Source organism: Buteo buteo, chromosome 19 (genome assembly GCF_964188355.1).
Source record: "Buteo buteo chromosome 19, bButBut1.hap1.1, whole genome shotgun sequence".
In the NCBI taxonomy this organism is placed as follows: Eukaryota; Metazoa; Chordata; class Aves; order Accipitriformes; family Accipitridae; genus Buteo; species Buteo buteo.
Genome location: NC_134189.1, coordinates 17,135,805 through 17,159,567, shown reverse-complemented (window position 1 = coordinate 17,159,567; position 23,763 = coordinate 17,135,805). Strand labels below are relative to the sequence as shown.

The window sequence follows — 23,763 nt, the reverse complement described above, 5'->3', positions numbered from 1 at the left end:
TCACTGATTCAATGATTTTGATAGTGAATGTGGCATTGAAACACATTTACCATAAGAATTAGATTAATTTTTATACCATTTTTTTCAGCAGGGAAATAGTAAATAATGTTATTTTGGGGTTTAGTGCAGGCATACTCAAAACACTCACACTGCATCTGCTTTATTTAATTCACATCTTCAAGGCTTTCTTCCTAATGAGATGACTGAGGTATGTAATGAACAAAAAAGAAGTCCTATATTGTGGAGAGCATCCATTTGATGACAAATACCTTCACCAAATTTATTCACTCAAGAAAATTTCCATTGCCTTTCATTGTGGCGTGCATAGAAAGAATTATGAGTACTGTATTAGGAAAACAATTACAATATTCGTGCATTGTAAAGAGTGGGCTGTGATTCAGATTTTGCTGAAGTATAGAAGTGAGCTTTTCAGTCTCTGAAAGTCTATTATACTTTCTTTAGAGTCATTTAAGAAAGTGTAGGCTTTATATTTCAAAACAAGTATTATTCAGAAATGAATGGATTACTTTCAGCTTACTAGAATGGTCAGGCTATAATGAAAGAGTAAAATTCTGATTTTGGGAAGGAAAGGGTGTGACTGGAGCCTTTTGTAGGGTGTCTTTGTATGTTATTTTTTGTCTACGTATCTGTTGTTGATACACGTGTATGGAATATTGTGCTCAGGTGCATTCCCAGTGAAGGTAATGCAAGCTGGCCCAAGGAACTGCTTACAAGGTTGGGGTAATCTATTCAGGGATTTCTTCTCTATTGTAAATATAAACCTCCACCTAGTTTTAACTGCAGGGTAGTCACAGGATGTTCATCATTGACACATAATTTCAACAGCTATTAAAAATACAATGTATTCAATGATGCCAACATGAAGGGAAACTAGTTTTCCGAGTGATAACACTTTATCACAGCTGAGAGCTCACATTTTGCTTAGGTTTTTACTGCAATATCGAACATGATGTTAGACTGCGGAAAATTAATCATCTGTGCTTATGCCTCTGTATATAAACAATACCTTAAAAACATACTCTCCTGGAACAAGGCGTGTTTACCTTTCATATACCAACAAGTCATAGGGCAAGTAGAGCTATTCGAAAATGAGGTATACCAAGGCAGGAGGAAACCCTTCAGAAAAGCTCAGCTTCCTTGTGAGGGCCCCGAGCGCAGCCCCCATCTCCCCGCAGGGTTTGGCAGAAGGAGGACCAGCCCGCCGACCCGCGCTCAGCCTCCTCCGCGCCGGCTGGCGCTCTGAGACTGCTCCGAGTAGTGCCGGTAACGGTGGGTAGAAGACAAGTATTTTTAGCAGTGTCTTGTTATTTTTAAAGAAATATTATATAGTGACATGATCACAAGCACTCTTTAGATGGTAATCAGATTTAATAACAGTAGAATGATTGTTCCCAGAAATTTGGTTTGCTAATTTTTGCTAACATTAGATAATTATGCCATAAATTTGTCTCTCTCATACATGCAGGTTCAAGAAAAAAAAAAAAAAACCAACCTGAAGAAATGCTGTATGTTATGGTTTTGAAGCTACTGAAGTACTGGTTTTGAAGGCAAATATTCAACTCCTTTGAAAAGCAATAATTACAAGTACACTGGCTGTTTGGTCCAAATCTGAACAGGAGCCTTCGTTTATTTTATGCTTCAAATGGTGTTTAGTTTTCTGATAGCTAGGTTAAGGTTAACTCTTCCACTATTCCTTTTTTTTTGAATGAACATGCAGGTACTCCTAGGTATGCTCACTCAACAAATTTAAGTGGATAGGTAAATGTTGGTAGGATGGGGCTCTGCTTCCCATAGGCTTCCATTTCACTGTACTACACAGCTATCTGGCCTCTAAAGACCAAATAGTCTCTTGGTCCTTCTCTTCATCTTTTTTTTTTTTTTTTTTTTTTCCTGATGCTTAAAAATACTCTGTGTAAGGCACAAGTTCATCAAGCAGGAATTTCAATGCTGATCCTCAGCTTCCCTCTTTAACATAACATGTTCTGTGACAGTCCTGGGAGATGATGCTGAAAAATCATTATATTTACTAACATGCATACTGCCTTTGGTGCCAGTTCCATTTAATCTTGCGTCCCAGAGCTCACACTACCAAAAATGTTAGCAAACAACTATTATTTCTAAATAGTTCTGTATGTACAGTAGGTTTTACACTTTTTTTCCTGGTTTTGTGATTTGTAAGTGCGTAGGCACCCTAGGAAATGGGACAGATATTTTCGAAGCATCTTTTCCTAGTAAAACAAACAAAATGCATTTCTGCTTAAATAGCTGAGAAACAGAAATGTAGGCTGAAAGTAAGTTTTAACTAGTGTATTCCAAGCAAAATGACCAAATCTCTCAGAGTAAAGGGATGCTAAGAATGAATACTTGTCCTACTGATTAGCCAAAAAAGTAATTAATTTTATTGAAATAATTCACACTTGACATGTAATGCACACAATCAAAGTTACAGGCTCATTAATGACTTACAAATGACAGTCTCCCTCTGAGTCACATCAGGAAGCTGCTTTTAGAGAGGAAAAAATGTAATGCAAAGTCTTAAAATAACATGCAAGAAGCCCAAGTTCTTCAATTGATCAGGGATCAAATCATTGCAGTTAGAAAGGTATCTAAAGATGCCAATAAGTGGGATTTTCAAAGATATTGCTCATCTTAAATTGCCTGCATCCAAAAATTCTTCAGCTACCCCTACAGTTCCAGTGTTAAACCAGGTGCCTAATGTTTCACTTCTGGGCACGTCTAGGAGTCTTGCAATGCCAGCAGGGCTGAGTTCTCCATGTCCTATGCATGCCTGGCAGGATTCACAAGCACAGTTCCTCCACCTGTATCGCCCGAGGAACTGTATCCCGGAGGCATGTGGTAGGCACATGTAGCGGCTTCCCAAAGTCACCAGTCACAAAATGTGGAGTGCTGGGTAGCAAATTCTTCTCATTCTTCAACAGAGTGCCTTAAATTCCTGGCGATGGAATATTTTGTTAATCTTGCAAACTTTGTCGATGAATCTGTTTCACTTTGCATAAATAAATAAAAAATATCTGTGGCAAAAAGAGAGAAGCAACAAGTACAATTCTGCAGCCTTGTGGCAGGAACATTCACCAAGGGGCAGAGACACCTGGATCCCAGCCCCTGCTCCAGAGGCTAGTTTATATAAGATTTAAAATGTAAATGTTGAATTTCAGATAAAAAGGTATTTAAAATACACAAAGCAACAATTGGAGCAGGACCAGGTGTCTTTATGCCCTCATGAGTATCCCTATTTTTTATGGTTGCCAGCTTCTTTGCCTGTGTAAGCTGCACATCCAAACCTCCATATGGCTGGAAGCCACAATATACATCCATGCCCCCGTATGCTGGGAAGTGGAGGGAAGCAGGAGCTCTCAACAGGAGTTGATTGTGGCTCTTCGGGAATTCCACCAGCCCATTACTGGGTCAGACTGCATTAGCCATGAAGTTGGGTCCTAAATCAATGTAATGCTATCACCTCCCATAGCCTGGGCTGGCAGACTCCATCCCACAAACAGAAATTCAGTTTACTCCACAACCCGCTGCACCGACTCACGGCACCAGAGCTAATCACCCAACTCAGATGCCCCTAGAAACTGTCATTGACCTGCTCAAGAGCTGAACAAGGTTCAGGGCTGTGTGACCCTCTTCTCAAGAGGGAGAGATCTCTATTGTTTTCTCTTCATTTAACTTCTAGCCACACATCAATGATTAAGGCAACATTTTTTTTCAGCAGTATACAGTATATGTGTCAGTGTTGTACACGCTGTCTCTCAAAACAAAAAGTCCTTAACAACTATTTCTTGTAAGTTGGCTCCATTTCATGTCAGGGTGGGAGGGGAGTGAATGGCCTCCTCCACAGCTTTTCCTACAGACTAGTGATTAAGGCATGATAACGTGAAGGTGCAAGAGAGGTCTGGGGTCAGGAAAGGAAATTAAACTGAGTTGATCGTGCCTTTTGTTCTGTGACTTTTCAATGTAAAATCCATGAGCTAACCCCAAAGAAGGGTCAAGAAGCCAAGGCTTGCTTTCCCCCTTTTCCCTACTCCCAGGTGTATTCAGTCTTTATTGGGCTGCTGCAGGATCCTACTTTCTTGCTCACTGTCTCTAGGGCTTTGTGCATCCCTCATATTGTAGCTCCCTCTTGGGGATTTGGTCCCAAGTGACTAACTGAGAAACAAATATATCAAAAATATCTGTAAAATAATTCTGGCCTTTGAGGTTAAATCTCACTGAAAGCTATATCTTGTAATGACAATTAGACTCATGAGCCTTTACAGGCTCCTTTTGAGAACATTACCCTAAATCCTGAAATCTTGACATTTTTAATCACTTCCTTTTAGGCACAAAGAGGATATCACTAAATCTAAGATGATCTAAACTCATCCATTTTAATAACAGGTTGTTTCATATGTTGAAATACTAGCTCCCCTACCACCACCAAAAGGAGAAAGTGACATTATCAATTTCTAAGACTGTGTATTCCTGGGTAGTCTCAGAACATTTACAGATATTAGGTACATGTGCAGATATTAATGCTGCAAGATCTCACACCTGTCATAAGATCATTTTAATGGGAAACTGAGGAACTCGCATGTGTGCTCAAGTGGCTTGCAGGCTCACAGAGTAAGATTTAGGCATGGTACAGGTGGGTTTAACCCCAATAAAATCAAGGGAACTGCATATTTGCATCTCAAATCTGAACCGACTCACACAGCCGTTCATATCAGTACAAGAACACAAGAATTTTTAACAGCAGCTTTGTGGAGCTTAATGGAATTTGTTTCCTAGTCACACTAACTCCTTCAATTTGTTTCCAGGTCTAATACAGGAACCATATGGGGCGAGGCACAGAAAGATAAGTAGGCGTTGCATGCCATTACTCACCATCTGTTTAGGCAAACCGTGCTGAGTCGAACAAGGAATGGGTCACGGCTCCGATGACATTCACAGGTCAGAGCTGCCAATGTGGACTACAACAGCATCTGGCTGCCAGGGAACGCATGGGAAGATTTTCCTGGGGTTTTACCATGCGAGATGAGGACAGCAAGTGGTCGACTGGCGAGGGAGGAGCAGTGGATGAAGATAAATAAGTGCCTGAGGAGTCAAAGCCTGTGTTGAGAGAAGGGATAAAAAGTGAATGAGTGATACAGGGGTAGACCGTAAAGGATAAGTGATACAGCAGTGTGAGATGCTGACATGCGGATTTTGATTGCAATACAAAGCCCTACATTTACTAAGAGTTGGAGATTTTGCCCTAGGTTTCTTAACCTTATAATGTAATATTATTCCAGCTGGTTTTTTATCAGTAAGACCCTTTCTCAGCATAAATTATAAAAATATAACTGTACGTTAAATCGTATGGCATGCATTTACCAAAGATTTATAGATGAACTTATCCACTGTAGCGCTGTGTTCTCAGAGAACCTGCCCTGCACTTTCCTGCACCTGCAGAGAGCTGGGAACGGGAGGATAATTATGAGCATTGAGAGTCTAAGCCAGATGTTCCAGGAATGGAGGAATTTCATCTTTGGTTGGCTGGCCTCTAAAGGCAGGAAAACAGCAAAAGGAAGTGTCCGTGTTTGAGCTGGCATGTGCCACGCAAATCCTTGCCTAGTCAGCGCCAGCCTCTGCTGCTGGCAGCCGGCCGCCGTTGTGCTCTTTGCCTGGGGTTATTACCACAGACCAGGCAAATGCAAAGCCAAATACAGAATGTACGGGGAAGGCTGGAGTGTTAAAGGAAATATGGTTGTGAAATAGGAGCACATGCAAATGAAGGGAGTACAAGCCTTATGTGATATACTAACTTAATACATTCCACAGTACGTTGCTTCAAGAAGATTAGGTGTCATTTCCGTGCTTGGATCGCTTAGACTTACGCATTTTAGCTTTTTGTCAGAAGTATATAAGAAAATATTCAGCAGGTATGCTTACGTCTTGTATCTTTGTGTTTTGTTACCAGGATGTTTCATATTTTTCTTTTTAAGCAAAAGGAACTAAATAAATATTAGCCTCTATCTATTAAATGACCAACTTTGGACTTCAGTTTTTCCCAGTGTTGGAAACGTCCATTTTCACTTCCTCTCAGCATATAAAGTAATACCAGTAAGGCAGTCCTGCTTGCAATTTAGAGCAACAATTTCCACCTCAAGACAGCAGCCTTGACTCTTAAAATTATACATTGTAGATTGAAGAACAGAATATATTCTAAATTGTACATTTCAAAAACTTTTTTCAGTTCTTTCTCTTAATTTTCTTTTCAGAAGACCAACTTGGATACAGAGTCAATTTAATAATAATAAATAAATCTTTGTCAGCCACTTCCAACTCCTTTTTCATTAATTCATGCAAAACTGTCAACATGTCAGTGGACTGCAGTGCTTGATTTCAGAGAGGTCTGAAGGAGGAAGGAAAGCATTATGGCAAATGTATTATTGAAAACAGGAATATCTCAACTGAATTGCACAGAGAGGCATTTTAAGATTGAAATAACAAATGCTCAGAATGAATGAAAATGCCTAGATGACGCAGCAGGGAGAGGCACAAAAATGAGACTGATGTGAAGTTAGTACCTGGTTGGTGTGGGTTCTGACAGAGTTCACATTGTTCCACTCTAACGTGAAAGTTGAGAACTTCTTTATTTTCTATTCTCAACTGATGAAACGTCACCAAGTGATCACAGTACAAGTTCTGTGACATGTAACTATCCAGCTTTTAGGTGGAGAAAGACCCTTCTATCTCATTTTGGGCGGCCTCGTGGATCTTGACTGTGGGATACCTGATGCTGGAGCTGTGTCTAGAGTCTCCACACCACCACACCCCTATCCATATATCCCTTCACTTCTCAGGTATATCCCCCACTCCCCACATTTTAAGGAAGGCTTAGAGGATGGCCTTAGGAGTTGATGTCACTTGTGTCGCTATCAGATTCTCCCTCTGCTCAAGGAGGAGGTTGATGACCACTTTGCAGAACTTGAGCCATTTACTGAGAGCAGCTGCTGCGGTCAACAGATGAACTACAGATCCTCCAGCAAGGCTGCAATGCCCAGGAGGGCAGCTGAAGGCACACAAAGAAGTCAATGAGAGAGGCAATCCCTTAAACACCTTGGTCTTCATTGTTTACAGGCTTAATTTAACCAAATGAACAGAGGGGTATCTACCAGTACTGTTGTTAGTAGTTGTGGTGGGATATTTTTTTTTTTTGAGAGGTCTTTGTTGTTTTCTTAAGTAAAAAAGAACAAAATCAAAAGTTTCAGGGAGGTGGAAAAGGCTAACAAAGGCCCTTTCTTTGCTTCAGGATTAAGGGGAGGGGGTGAGGAAGCCTGAATGATTAAGAGAAACCTTCTGTGAAATAAGGGAACAACAGAGATGCACCACGAACTGAAATCCTTTCCCTCAGGATCATGCTTCATTAAATATCACTGCTTGAGTAACCATTTTTGAAACAAATTTAGGGGATATTCTAACCTTACTTAAAAATCTGAAAATTACTTAGATGTCCTTCCATAAGCTTGCTTTATCATAAGTTCATCGCCTCTATAGAAGTTCTCAACAAGACACAGAGAACTGGCACTGCTTAGTTTGATCTTGTTTCAGCTGCACACGCATAGTCTCGTGGGTAGGCGGTTTTACCCACTGGTAGCTGGCTCTCAAGACCTCAGGATTTGTGTGATTTTCCATTTCTGAACAATCATTGTAAACAGTTAATTGGAAGATGTAACATGTTTTCTCTCCTACCTGGTGCCTGTTTGTGGAGCAGATTAGTTGTCCAGCTGAAGTTCTTGTACAGTGACTGAACATGGGAGTTGGGTTGTAACTGCAACTCCTGTGCCTGTGTAGCAGCCCCGTGGGGCAGAAGCGACAGCGGCAGCGGCAGAGGGCAGGAGCAATGCTCCCATGCTTAGCCAGCCAGCAGGAGAGATGCTTACATCCAATGCACCGCATGATCTTTTTTTGCAGACTGCAATTTCAGTGTGTAACTAAACTGAATGCAAAATGACAGTCCCAAATTTAGGGTTTAGTCTGTTACATTATTTAAAAATTCCTATTAAATTTGGAAGATGCTAGACACTGTCAGTGCTGGAAAGTACCAGAATCAAGTGAGCCAGAGCCTGGACTGCTACAAACTCAGAACCTGAGCCAGATCTGCCAAGTTTCACAAAATGTTTTAACCAACTTTGACTCTTCTACAATATTTCTAAAATTTTAGTTGCACCTCCTTTAATTAGCAATATCTCACCCTAAGAGAGTGAGTAATGTTTTTTTCTCTTAATAATTGTCTTCAAATTCTGTAGTATTATTCTTGGTTCAAGAACAACATGAGCACGGGCTCCACCCACATTTCAGTTCATCACTGGCTAAACGAACCTTCATGCCCAAATGATTTTGAGAGTTGAGCCATGCCCACTCATCCTATAACTTCAGGAAAGCCCTGCTCATCTTGATAATCTAGAAGGGAGGAACTTGAATGGCTTTTGGAGTACTGAATGTGCAGAGGTGAACCAGAGAAGGCGGAAATCCATCATCGTATTGGGTAATTCAAGCTGTAGAGAGACAAAAGGGATTAATTTAGAATGTGTGGCTCCCTCAAAGGGAAGGTACACTAGCAGAGGGCTAAACCAGGAGAATTAGAGCTTAAAACAAAGAACAATTCCTCATTCATAAATACAGTGCAAGACGAAATCACTAAATAAGACATTGGTTTGCTCACTAATGTTTGGTGGCCATCACATGGATGATGCATGGTTTATTCCTTGTAAAGTATTCCAGTGATTTAGTTAATTTCTGTCTTTACTAAATGATATTAACTTTGTTAATATAACTAGTGGAGAATAGGTGGGTTGTCTTTAGTCATGTTAGATATTCTTCTGACAGAAAAGTCTTTTTCTGGTAAAGCTATAGTCAATGTCTGATCATTTGCTGGCTTTAAAACTCTTGTAAGTCTTTTTGATTGGTTATGAAGCATAAATTCCCATGTCACAGCAGTTAAATGCTGTATAACTAATATCTGCATTGGCATGGTATTCTTTGTATCTTTATTTTTTCGCTTCTGTTTTTTCCATTCATAGTTTGAGTTTGTAAAATATGTTGAGAGCCTTCAGTCTGAGGGGGACTGTAAGTTTAAGTTATCACAGCTGTGTCAATCCCATTCACAGCAGCATTTAAAGATTGCTACTTTAAATTAAATGTGTGAAACGCAGTCAATTCAGCAACTTATGTGCATTTTCAAAACCATGTACAACAGAAAAAATTATATTTCTAACAACCAGACTTAACTCAATGCTGGGCAAATGTACTGAAGTTCCACACAAGGGACGTGCAGCAAATGTCAGAAGGCTGAGACAAGAGGACCCAATACTCCACGAATTTCCTCTCCTTTCCATAACCACAATGCAAGTACATGAAGATATTTCAGGCAGTTTCTTAGCTCTATAGCCTCCATATCTAGACCAAGTACCCAGGCTGGGCACTGGCTATGGAACCATTCCAGAGGTCTGAAATGCAGATCAGAAAATTTTATTTAATTTTTAAAAGTGTGAAGGGTTCACTCACAATGTGTTTGTAATATACTTAGAGCTTAAGCATTCATCTTTCCATCTTGTTTTCCTCCAGCTAATCATGAATCTTTGTATTAATTAAAATATAGCAACAGAACTTGTCAAGGACCTGTACATCTAGAAATGTAAAAGAGACACCTTGGTTTTGCCTTTCAGATTTTACAAATAAAAATTCTTTCTGAGAAAGAAAGAGATTCTGGAAAGAAAACAAAGCACATCTTAAACTTTCATACTTTTTGAACATAACTGTGCTGGTGCAAGACACAAGAACATCAATGCTACTAGAGCTTGTGGAATTTTTCATGCAGTGTATCTTTTTAGAAAGTGAAAATGATATATATATCACAGAAAAAAATGTTTTATATATTACTTAAGAAGAAAAAAATCAGGTTGCATTTTGAGTCAAAGAATAAATTAGGCACGATTTATTTTTAAAAGAAATCTGCTTTACACAACTATACATTAAATCAAATTTAGGTTGTTCTTAGACAAAGTGAAACGGATGGGAAGGTGCTCAACAAAGGCTTATTCCATAAAGAGTATCTGGGCTTACACTGGAACAAAACCTAGGCATTTTAGTTCCTCCTCTTCCTTTTACTAAAACATTTAGTTGCTTTAGACTCTGATGCCTTTATGATGGTAGCATAAGTCTGTATTACTCCTAGAGGACTTTCTGCAATGTTATTCATAGTTGAATAGAGTATTTTAGCAATACAAAAATACCACAATAATTACAGAACTTATTTAAAACAGAGCCTCATGTAGGAGGAAAGTAATATTTTCAGTGATGTTGCTAAAAATAACTGCACTCCAATATTCTACAGGTCCAAAAGAGATGATCGAATCTTGGAGTGGAGAGTTCAGCTCTTCCTGTCCGTGCACTAAATTTAAGCCTAAAGCCAAACAAAACCGTGAACTGTGAGGTGATTTTGATTTCATCCCGTAGTCAGCAGCTGGCTCTGAAGCATAATCAAAAATTGCCCAAGTCTATCAGAGATGTTTTAAGACAATCTCTTAAAAGAATCTGGGCCATTTCAAATTCATAATGAAATCCCAATCCAAACAAGTTTCATACACAGCTGACACTGATATAACACAACTGATAAAGAAAAAAAAATAGATATTTCAGTCTTAAAAGTGACATAATACTTACCTGCAAAGCAAAAAACACGCAGCAGTGAAGGATCAGGAAGCTGTTAATTAGTCACAGTAGCTATGGTTTTGCAAGCTGAATTTGGCGTCTACTACCATGTATCATTGCCATTATTTTGAACATAATGTACAAAGGAAAACTTTGAAGGGTTTACTATAGATTAAAGGCCAGCTTAAGTGCAATGTGGTATTTGAGCAAACAAAACGTAAGTGTACACCCACACTCTGGATATCATTGTTATATTATCTTACGGAACAACTGAGGAGTCTTTGCTAGAGCATTGAGAAATTAGACACTGTTTCCCACTTAGTGAATATGTTTTACTGAATGGTGGTAGTTAAAATATCCCTCCAGTAACAGTAGTTTATCTGCATTCCTACGCATGCTTGCAGTTATGTGTAATGGGACCCAGGCTCTTAAGACAGATATTGCAGTAGCTGTTAATTCAAAGTTTAAATCACAAAAATCTATAATACAAAGACAAAAATCTTTTAAAGAATCACATTCGTAAAGCTAGTGAATTAATATACTGACTGGGACTTGCTTCTGACAGGTCCAGCTCATTACATTCGGATACACTGGCATGACTGAGTGTGTCAGGAGCCTAAAAGTCTCTGAGAACGTTCAGAGTGACATTTGGGACAACAGGGGTGAATTTCCGCCAGGTCTTTCATATGCCCATTTGCTGCTCTATATTTTTGGCTCCAAGTGCATGCCAAGATCAAATTCCCAGACTTTCTCAGTGCCCGAGAAAATATTGTTAAACCCAGATTTGGAACGTTCATAAAACACAGACGCAACACGTTACCATACATGTCTGTTGTCACACAAACGCTGTCAGACAGCGGGTCATGAACCGGGGGTGCTGAGCGGAGCCTTATGCAGCTTTGAAGCATCCTATGTCATGAGCAGCAAGACTGCATCTCATCAACGATGTGTCAGGAGATATTCACAAAGGATGACTTTATCCTGGGGAGATTAATCTCCTGTGAATCCTCCAACAAGCTTGGGGAGGGGGAGACAAATGTTCCTCTAGGCGGCAATTTAGTGACTAGGTCAGACTCGTGCCCCAATGGCCCTTTAGGGGAAACTCTCTCCCCCTCTTTAGTGTGGAGAAAGCCTACAATGCTGAGCTCGGCTCAGTTAATAAACACTAGCAGAAAGCTGGGTTACAGTTTGCATTTCAAACCACCCTTTCCTTCTGCCTCTCCTCCCTACTTGAAGCTGATCTGGCCTGTGTTATTTTAGCTGATAGATATTATCAGATAAAACTGTAATGGAGCAGAGCACACAGGAGGTATGGCAGGCTGCTCCTGCAGTACAGCTTCTGAAATCAAGGCTCACAATTATGCCTGCATCAAGAGGGGCTCCTAAAGGCAGGGACAATCCCCTCACTACTACCTTTTCTGAAAGAGATTCAGCCGAGACGATGTACAAATGTCTAACGTGCCGTCTGCCATCTAAGTCCCATTACCTTTCATGAGAAAGATACTGCTGCCTTCTTTTATGATGAGCACCTGTCTGTAATTTTAAACATCCAGAGAAATTAACTTCTTTCAAATGTGGATTTTCAGTCCAGTTACATAGGCTTTCTTTTTCCATAGAATATATGCTAATATCTTCACTCTGTTCTTCAGAACATAAACTCTGGAAAGGTAAAGGTAATAGAATAGATGATTATTGTTGTAAGAAAAAAGAAAAAAATATGAAGGTTTTTAATTAAAAAAGACAGAATGAGTTCTACCTCAGAGAGTGCTTTATGGTATTCTAACAGTACCTCCATGGCTGATGCCAGCATCAGGAGAGAAAGCACAGAACTTCTCAAGGGTCTGGTGTGGATTTTTTTTTCTATTTCCTTCTCTCTCTTTGTTACAGGCTTGGTTCACCTTATTAAAATTATTTGTCTGGCTTAGAGCCTTAAAACATGAAGTGGGTTTTACAGTGTTTCATCAACTTAAGCTGAAGTCTCAGGAAGTGAAAAAGAGGGGAGAAACAAAACCAACCAACCGAACAAAAACCCCTCAACCCCCCAAAACAAATAAAACCCAATAAAATCTTACTATTCACATGATGGAGTATACTGATGAGGACACACCCATGTAGGTTCCCAGCCAATGCTTCTTAGGTATCATCATTTAGGGACTGAAATATAAATATTCATGAAGACCAGTTACAGCTATTATGATATCCAAGGTCTTTGTTTTCTCTCAAATGCAAAAGAAAAAAAACCCCAAAACTCTGTGAAAATGAAAATGAACAAATAGAGTTCCAGGCTCCAAACCAGCAGTACTTTCAGAAAATACTGAAGTATCACTACCAAAGAAAAAAAACAAAACAAAAAACCAAAACCCACCTCAAACAACCAAAACCAAACACCTCCTCCACCCCCCCAACAAGGTCTGTCTAGGCTGGTGGATGAATTTACCCTCACTAAACCACCAAACTGGAATTTACTGTCAGTGTGAAAGTTGCCTTTCAAGATTAAAAAACAAAACCAACCAACCAAAAAAAAACCCCCAGCCATATGTTTAATGCCAACATTGATGAAGTCATGCTCAGCTCACTTCAAAACAAGAAAGCTGATCTAAAAGAGTTCAGAGAACAAGTCCACTTGTTAAGTCGAAATACTGATCAGGATGGAGAAGGATGGTATAGTAGTCCTATGTAGCCTCTTTTGCTTTTTTGAGTTGTCAGTAACACATCTTCATTAAATATTCAGAAGGATCTGAACATGTTTTCCTATCTTAATCTGATAACAAACAGAATGCGTGTGTACATAAGAGAGCGAGCGAGAGAGCGCTTTTCTTCCAAAGACATTAAAATCCATTCAGGATATAAAAATAGTTCTTACATCACAGCACATCATGAAATATTTCTGAGTTTCCTTATGATGCCAGACTGTAATAACACAAAAGAAAAACAAGACATTGCTGCATCCTTCACAGGTGGTCACAGGTACGGTTACTTGTTGCATATGAATTTCTACTCTTGGGCTACGCCTGCAAAGGAATATTCAAAGTTAAGCTAAATCAACTGAAGATAGGAATTCAATTACTCTCCTTCAGACAAACATTTAGATACTATAATTATAGCTGAAGAAAATTGTCCATTTCTCCTGCACTTTTCATCAAGAAAAGGTTTCTAAGCATGATATTTGGAGCATACATCCCCAACAGATTATTTCATTAGGCTACTTATAAATCTTACTTTATGAAAGTAAGGGAAGGAATTTTCATTCAGTGTCTAATTTTTTTCCCCCAAATTAAGAGTTATGATTCTGAAAATGTTTGACACAGAGGAAGAATTGCTTTATTCAGGGCAAACACATTGATTAGGAGAATAATTACTTTAAAACAAAAGTGCTGCATCTTGCCCACATCAAGCCAATACGGACTGCAGCACCAAATCATATATGATCTGTCTACTTTTACAACCTTCTGTCATCATTCACTGACAATGAATAATAGAAATATATTGCCATTTAAATACAATATTGTAGCATTATTTATTTTTCATATTTGATAAGTGACTAAAAATATATACATACAAATTTATGTTAATGATAATAATAAAAATGAGCTTACACACAACAGCTATATAAAACTGTATCTTCCCATTATAATGCTTTGGACATTGACACTATTTATTTTCAGAACCAGATTTGAAAATGAAATGATGGGGAGAAGAGGGAGGGAAGATACTGCTCCTGACTACTTGAAATAAAACAAAATTTTTGGACACATGGCTACTGTTGCCATTTTGCCTCTTAATATTTTATATAAAACAGATGCTTTTTCAGATACTGGCCAAAATCCAATGTAGCATAAAACAAAAAATCACATAGACCATTCAATTTTTAGCATATTCTTTCAACATTTAGTTCCCTGTCTTGCAAATACATGTATGGAACTTCTGTATATGGGCAGGCTTACCGAACTGCATACTTGACTGGATCAAGATAAAAATATTTATATACCTATGTATACATAGATGGATGTATGTATACATATACACACACATATAAACATGTATATATATGTCTTAGTAGATTATATATGGAAACTTATTCCAGCTACAATTTTGGTAAGTGTAAACTGGGCACTCTGAAAATGGAGTAGCAAGGATATTGTGACTCACACCAAACACCCCCGCCCCCCCCGATGGTTTACATTATCCATATTTCTGATTTAAACCCCAGCTTTTTTAGGATGAATGAGCTAATGAATTTATGACTTGTGTGATCAGGTTTGGCTATACCATGTCTTTAATATTATTAAGGGCACATTATTAAGGCTTGCCTTCAGAGTTGGTGCTATTTGTTTGACTTATTGATTAGCATAGTGTTCATTAAAGTTTTTGACTATTTGGAGGATGTGAATAGATTTAGAATTTTATCGCTGCTTCAAGAAGTTGAAGAAGTTGGACTGTTGTTTTCTTCTAAATTAGAACAGAATTATCCTGCTAAGTTATCAAACTCTGTGTCACTTTATACACATTTTAAATTCACTAGTTCCTTTAATGGTTCCTTCAAGGGGAAATCCAAGTTGAATCCTGACTATGAAAATTTAATTTCTGGGAAGTTCTCAAAGACCATTCTAAGGTTCATCTCTCAGATTAAGGAAGAATATTTTAATTAAACTCTTTTTCCATGCCCACCATTCAGAAGAACTCCATGTGGCACTAAGGGATCTTCCTAGAAACAACCAGAAGTTGATTTTGAAAGGGTTTACCATTAATGTTTAAGTTTACAATATAGAAGGGAGGGATTCTTTTAATTTTAAAAATCTTGTACAATTATGGTGTTTGTCATTATTCCCAGAGAGTGAACAAATGTTGGAATTAAAAGCAAGTAAGCACGGAATAATTGCCAGAGCTAGGAAAGTGGTAGAGTTATTTCAGGTATGTTTTAGAAAGATAAAATACATACAATTATAATGTAGATAGACACGTATGCTAAAATCAAGACTCCACCAAAGTGCTCAAGCCTACTGAATTTACTTAAGTCTTCTCTATTCTAGAGAGGCATGTACAGAATAAGAAAATACTTAGTTAATATGAGAATTAAGCACATGCAAAACTGATTTTTCTGGGCAGACAGAGCATTACTAGTGTCCTTAAAGTGACACATATTCTGAAGTGTTGCATATAATTGGGACCTTACAAAAGAATATTAGGAAGTATAGGAAAAAAACCCTCAGCAAAAGAGCTGAACAAAGGGAAAGAGGAGCTGTGAACCAAATTTACATATATTTAGTAAAATAATAAGGATATTTCATATTTTTAGAACATTGTTTCTGCTACTCCAGAAAGGATACAGATTTTTCAGTTAGCAGTCAAATACTATTTGAAGCTCTTTCTTGCAATATAATTTACTGAAAAACACTAATAAACAGTTAAAGGTCATTAAAAGAGAACACATATAGTGAATAGAATAAGTGGCATAGGAAGAAACAATTTTTTTGACCCATGTATAATATACTCTTAAACCACTGGAGGTAGAGCTAGCTATTGTCTATATAATGTCCCAGCACTTTATGGAAATATATCCTACAGATTTCAGAGAGTCTTATTTTATAGAATCCAACATTTAGGTTGGAAAAAGCCCTGAAGATCGAGTCCAACTGTAAAACTAACACTGCCAAGTCTGCCACTAAACCATGTCCCTAAGCACCACATCTACATGTATAGAATCATATATCCTTTATGTATAAAGATACGATAAGGATCATCTTCTAAAAATAGCTTCTAATTTATATTTCTTCTGTTATTCCTCAGATTCTAGTTCAGACTTACAAAATATCGTTTGTTGAGAAGTTTCAGAAGCTTTCCAGAGTTCCAGAGTTCAGGTATCTCCAAGGAGGAAGGTGATTTAGAAAAGTTTTCCTGAATTTCATTAGGGTTTCTCAATTAAGCATGTGATATTCTGAATGAAGCCAATGAAAGTCTCATTCATCTGCCCTGCGGGCCAGTTTTTTCATCCTGCTCCCAGTCAGCAGCATCGAATTATGAAAACATGTGCCTCCAATTGTGAACAAAGCTATCCTATAATGACTATTAAACAAACCAACAGAACAATACAAAATATGGCAGTCAAAGGCCAAATTCACTGCTGCTTGTAACTATTCAATTACTATTTAAAATGTTAGCCCTTGTCTAAATAAAGCTCTAAGTTTACTTTTCCCTGGACAGCTCTGTCATGGGCATAAGCCCTGAAAGCCATCCGTTTTGACAAAGAAAGTCAATTTTTAACCTGTTTACAGGTTTCCATCACCCTCCAAACAACAAAAGTCATCATTCATTATTGTTTTCAAGGAGAGTAGCTTTTAACAGATATATAAACAGTTACTCTAATCTTATTTACTGGCAATAAAGATAAGTAGCACAAATTTTGCTCCAAGTTATGCTCTTGCATTTCTTGTGCTTAGTCTCTTGTTAGGCAATCACAGAGTACATTATTAGAAAACTGAGCAGAAGACATCTAAAATAAGATAATTAATTTTAGCCATTAATATATTTATATTATTTATTACCTTTTTGGTCAAATTAGTAGTCAAAAGAGTTTTGAAATCTGAATTATTTTGGAGTGGGTCAGGAAATTACATCTTCCCCGTGGAAATGTTAATGAAAAATTGGTGTTCCAGGTTTCCGTCATTCCTCTGCTAATACTGGTGGGGGGGGACGAGGACAGACGGACACAAGGAGAGGAAGTTGTCAGTGAGGAAAGGCAATTAACATGAAAGGAGGTTTAGCTACAATCTAATTTTCACCAGAAATACCATTCTTCTGTTGAGAAAGCAATCAGCTCTGGTGCTAAGAAAATAGCACAAATTTTACACAAACTATCAAAAGACAATGCAGACTAAGCTAATTACTATAAATCAACTACAAAGTGCCAAGAAGCTTCCAATCATTTAGAAATGGTTCTTACTCACACTTTGGGGTTAGCATATCCCAGCTGTAATTTACCATTGAAATGATATACAGATGCCAGTAACTCCAGGATTAGACACAGTCCCTGAACAAGAACAATAGGGAATACACTTTATTATTGCATTTGATAGCCAAAGTTAGAAAGGTTTAAGAAAAAATATATATACTGGCAGTTATAGCTTCTTTAAATTAAGAATATTCCCTGTGGTTGGACTGTCCCCAGGAAACTTAGTAATTGCTCACCTTACATGACTATTATCATCTTCTTGCTGACGGAAAACCATTGCGCCACCTAATTCAACAAAATTGCAACAACAATCCAGAAAACTTACCAGATGTGGGCATGAATATGGTATATGGCTCTTTTGCAATCTCATGAAGCTCCCACTGTCGGTCAACAAATTATATACATTTGATAACACAATTTCCTTGATAAGAAAGTATGAGCAGGATGGCATTCTCCAAGTAACTACACAAAAATGAATCAAGGCTATGGAAGGATGGGAAATGGGACTGTGATATGATTTTGATTTCAAAATCTCCATGGAATAAATAACAATAAACATGTTCCCCCCCCCCCCCCCGTAGGATAAGGAAAATTACATAATTAACGTGACCATATTTGATTAGGAAATGATCTAGAATACCAGAACTCTTTCAGGAATTGGGTCCAATCAACTAAATTATAGACAACCTGAGAAATGACAGCAGAAGACAGCAACATTATTATGTTATTAAACTTCCAGCAAATATATTCAAGCACAGAAAAAGCCATTAGGCCTCTTGCTCTAATCCAGTCAAAGAATTAGGGTCAATTCTCCATTTAGCAGTAACAGTAACAGTACTACAAAATTATTGTAGGGAAAACATACTTCAAATATATATATATATATATATGAATGTCTTACTTTACAACAACCCTTGTAAGATAACTGAGTGTATTTAAGGTGAGTTACATCACACAAAGAGTGGAAGAGAAAGCAGGGAGTGTCATGGCTTTTGTTTTCAAACACTTCTGTTTTATGATTTGATTTCCCTGCTGGCTGAGAAGTCACAAGCTTGTTTTTTCCTGGCTTCTCTTTTAAATAACATTGCTTTCCACAGATATTTATTTCCTTTACCTTTCATGTAGCTATAAACTACTTATTTCAACAGGTGAGACACATTCCAGCTTGCAGGTGTCCCAACACAGATCCCACCAGTGCTGGCTGTGAAGGCTGTACTTATACGTGGGACACACGTGAGCTTCCCAGAACAGGATCAAAGGCCAGAAGTAGGATCACAATGCCTGGAAGGAAAATATGTGTGAAAAGTGACTTTACATAGCTCTATCAGAAGATATTTCATCTGCCAGCAGTGCAGGCTGGAGACATCATTTCTCTATAATATGACTTTTAAAAAAATAGAAATAATTTTGTTGGACCCATCAATGATGGAAGGAGAAAGCTGCAGAGCAAAAAAGGTGAACAACTCTCCATCCAAAAGGAAACAGTGTCAAAGGCACAGGGGGGAAGGAGACAGAGACAGAGAGGAAAGAAGAGGCAGAAGAAGAGCATCAGGCAGCAGCAGTTTCTGGGGGGGATTAGACCACAGGAAAGTTGAGACCCACTGCTAGAAAGTTCCCTTGTGAACTTTAAAAATAAGTGATTGTCATTGGGAGATGTTATTTCTCTTACAATTTGCTTCTAGAAACAGTATCCAAATCCACATGTCCAGACAAGTAGATATATTTTTTCTTGGCTTTTTGTCCAGACACATTATTATATTTTGGGTATTTGGACCAGAGCATCCCAAATATACATAACTTTCAAATCTGGAGTTTTATTTCAAGCATAACTTCATTATATTTAAAATTTGGTTTAACCAGTTGGAAACTGAAACTCCTATAACCTCTATTTTTTGTAACAACCTTTGTTACTTGCATTCTAAGAGGAGCAGTTAAAAGAATGATTTCCTCAGGAAAAAGTTGCCATATCGTATTGCTGCCAATCGCCGAACAGACTGCACCTGCTTCCGATACCCACCAAGTTTTGGCTATCATCAAAATAAACATGCAATGGGTTGATAGAGCAGTTCCCAGGCCTGTAAAATCTCACCAGATTTCAGCTGATCTCAGCGCCGCGCCCCCCCTCCCCGCCTCCCCCAGCAAACAAATCCCCAAGCTTTGGCTTTCTACAATGATCCCAGTGCAAATACTCACAAATACCTAATTACTGGAATTACATAGCTCTGATGCCTATTGCAATTCACTTCTGTCGTTATTCAGCAGGAAGATTTGTGCTTTTTTGTCGTTTTGGTAATAATTACTGAGTCCTGCGGAAAGGCAGCTGCGTGCTGGCACTCAGACCCCGCGTCCGTCCAGCTCCTTGCTGGTGTTAGCACACAATGTGTCAGGGTCATGGTACAAAGTGAAGTTGCCTCATTAGCATCTCTTGACTGAAAAGGGATAAAACTTAAAATGAATCCATCTGTTTTCAGTACTGCTTTGTTTATACTTTCTAATGCTGGGTTTTGGCAGGCCCAAGCACTATTTATTCATCACTGTTGTCACTTATCCATTCATCTAGCCACAGAATTTTGAATAGGAGTGTTCACTTACTCAGGCAAAATTTTCCCTGCATATTTGTTTGTCTTTTTGGATACAAGTGCCAAATATTTATTTGAAAGTGAAATCCTGAACAGCAGTCATGTGAAAGAGAAGAAACTGGGAGGGAAAGGGAATAAGGTATGTTTGATGGCACTCAAACTGGAGTTTCTGTCAACGGATCCCACTTTTTTTCTGTGTAATGATCTTTCTTTGCTGTAGTGGAAACCTCTCCCTTACGCTGGGAAAGAGCAAGACATCTTGGCACCTGTTTGCAATTTGCATGTTTGGCCATGGTTTTTATTCTTAGACATATGCAAACCTCTCCTATGATCTGCAGAAAGGAATCCCTTTGAGACACAAATCAAGGAAGAAGAGAATTATAAGGTGGACGGACACACATAAAATAGTGGAAAAAATCACTGGCAGCTGCTCAGAAAGGAGCTGCGCATTATGAAAGGGCAAGCAAAGGGATAGTAAATGCAATACGTACGTTGCATAATCTCTGTGCAAAGGCAGAGAACAGTAGTGGTGGGGAGCACTTGCTGAAAAAAGGATTTCCAGAGGTTACAGAGAAATGATTGTGCCCATTCAGTTAGGGTGCAGATGATGGTTTCAGTCATAGTCATTGGAGTTAGTGTGTACAGAAAACATGGCTTAATTTTCTAATTAAAAATCTCTAAACAGACAGTGGGATTGCTGAAATGACAGCTAGGAGTGCTTCATTCACTAATTGCATGATGAACTATTTTTTTCCCCCCTGAAAATCCTTGTCATACAAAGGTCAGAAGGGATGAACTAATGAGAAATGATTAAAATTTTAAAAAATTCTGTACCCTTTAGAAGTCACAAAGGCCTCATAAGATGTTGTTTGATTTAAAGTCTGAGGTATCTGAGCCTAATTATTTGTTTATTTAGGTATACTCGACACTTCTCTTCAGCTTGCAGAAGTTTACCTCTTTCTTTGAGGATTTTAATAACTGTAGTCCAAAACTTCACCAACACAGTAGTCCGCGGTTCTTTAATTTCTTCACACCGTTAACCCCCTTAAAACTGAATCTCTGCTTGCCGCAGTAAATTTACTGTTCTTATATGCAATGTAGTTAGGCAAGAATCACTCAGAGGGGAATATGATTAGTAATAAGTTACATCGTGCTCAGCAGAAGAAATGGTGTGTGTGTATATTTTATATCATACATAATTTGGGGACTGGGAGATTTTGGCTGGCAAGAAAGAACATTCCTTATTTTTAAGTAAACTTTTATTTATATAACCTTTACTCAAATCAAAGATGATTTCAACGCATCTGTGAAACTACATAGCACTAATGTAGTCGCACAGATTCAGAAATGGGGGCTTTTATTATGCCTTACTAAATAATTGTAGCTGGATCATCTAGTAATTCATCAAGACAAAATGAATGCATTCATGTTTGAAAAGTCACAAGAAGTGGAAGTTACTTATTGCAAAAGTGAGGTACTGTGAATAGGAATCAACTTGAAAGTAACAGGATAAGAATTAGAATGAGTTCATTTAAATAAAATAGCATAGCAAATAATCTTTCCCTTGCAGGAGGATGCATATAGGCATTATATAATACATGCATTTTTCAATTTTTGTTATATTCAAATGAGAAGTTGCAGGATCAAAACATAATTTTTTAAAGATTTTTAAGTAAAAATCACATCTATCTAAGAAACTCCAGCTATTTTATCTGTTCTGGGGAAAGTATTTTCAGTGTCATCACAGCACTTCAGAGATCACGAGCATGTTTTCTGAGTTGTTGGAATCCTCATTTTTAAATGAAGCTGCTCCAATATCTTGGAAGCCACAGCGTTTGGGCGAGAAGAAAGTTGCATTACATTTATGCTAACTTTGACTTTGTTGGGACATGACAGTATTTGGACCACTAGGGCTTCTCCATTGTGTGGGACAACCCCCTTGAAGCCTTCCCATCAGCTAAACAGACAGGGCTGGCAGGAAGGAGAATAAAGAATTGATCTTGATCATATTTCCTCAAACATTTGAAGAAGATTAGTCCTTCTGATAGCTGACAAATGTTTCCCTCTATTCTGGAGAGGCTCTAACTCTCCCACTTATTCTTCAAAGCCTGTGATAATTTCTCATTTTTTCTTTTTAGAAAACAGTTTACATTTTAAAAAAATCACTTCCCCTAAGCTCCCTTAATCCTTTTCTCAAAGTAAAATTTTTGATTTATTCAACTAGAAGCTCTAGAGGGCCATTCAATTCCATATGACAAAGCATTGTGCCTCTTTTCAAAGCAGCATCTCTCTATAGCTGCCTTTAGCATTCTAGTTGTATTGAACAATAATGCAATATTGAGATTGCAAGACGAAGAACTCGGACAAAAATTTGAAAAGCCAAAAAAACAAACGAAGGGAAATAAAATGCTGCTCCTCAGATTTCATCTAAGCCAGTTGAAAGGTGTCACATATTCCATTGTAAACTTTGGGAATTAAAAAGAAGTGGACAATAGTCTCTCTGGCCCGTGACTCTAGTCAAAATTCACAGCTTTGAGAGATTCTTTATATTAAAGGGAGAATTTGAGGGTTACGACACACTTGGCAAAATGCACCCGACTTTTTCTCCTGGCTTTCTACTTTCAACACAGAGAGTTAGCAGGTGATAACTGGGCTCTTTGTTTACAGCAGGGCAGTCCATAAAGCTCTGGTGTGACCTACATGTAGAATAATGCTTTTGGCAGTAGATCCATCCCCCCAGCACTTTTTGTTTTATTAAGGGCACTTGGTCATCCCTCCAGCTGAGCTTCTAAATGTACTTTGCCCATTAGTTGGCTTTAATGCAAACTCCAGTTCTCTTTGCATCTGGTTTGCCTCTTGTCAACCATTTCTCTCTTCAGTAGAGCACTGCTGCATGTAGGCAGTCTGGCTCAGTTCAGTTACTGTTCTTTTAACAGGCATTTAAAACTTCTATACTATTACAGTGGTACATAGTAAAATACTATATGAAATGGATGGGTTTAGGGCTCAGTAGTGTTTTATTAATGAGTATATTCATTAAGTTATCTTCTGTTAAACTAATAAAAGAAAGCCATTTAAAATTGAGTCAACAAAGAGCTATAATGAACAATTAGACTTAGAAATTACCTGTCTTTTCATTCACTACGCCTTTAAAGTACCAAATTTCACATTGAAAAAGGTAACCCATATGTTCACTAGATCCGTGCAATTGTTATGGAGACTTTCAGACATTTAGATTCTCAGTTGTTAATCGATGGCATAGTTGGAATACATGATAAGATTTAAATCTAATCGTTGTTCGATTTTTTTTTTTTTTTTTTCAGATGGATGTAGCTTGAGCACAGTACCTGGAAATTCAGAACCTGATTTAGCTTCTCTCTATAGTCTCAGCACTTAATACGTGGTCTACCCCATTTTCCTACCTGTTAGACAAAGACAGTTTCACTCAGTGCACAGGAGATTGTGAAGAGGAGTCATTTCATATTTCAGTGTCTTTTGTAGATATCTATACATTGG

The 23,763-nt window shown here is 38.1% G+C and overlaps 1 long non-coding RNA gene across 1 annotated transcript; it reads right to left on the bottom strand.

Annotated features, from left to right (window-relative positions):
• Positions 1 to 9,347: 9,347 nt before the first annotated feature.
• LOC142041872 (uncharacterized) lies at positions 9,348 to 13,337 on the bottom strand. Its single transcript, XR_012653579.1, has 3 exons — positions 12,792 to 13,337; positions 12,206 to 12,378; positions 9,348 to 9,515 (listed from the first exon to the last, which is right to left on the bottom strand). It is a non-coding gene; the product is annotated as an uncharacterized LOC142041872 (long non-coding RNA).
• Between the last annotated feature and the right edge of the window lie 10,426 nt (positions 13,338 to 23,763).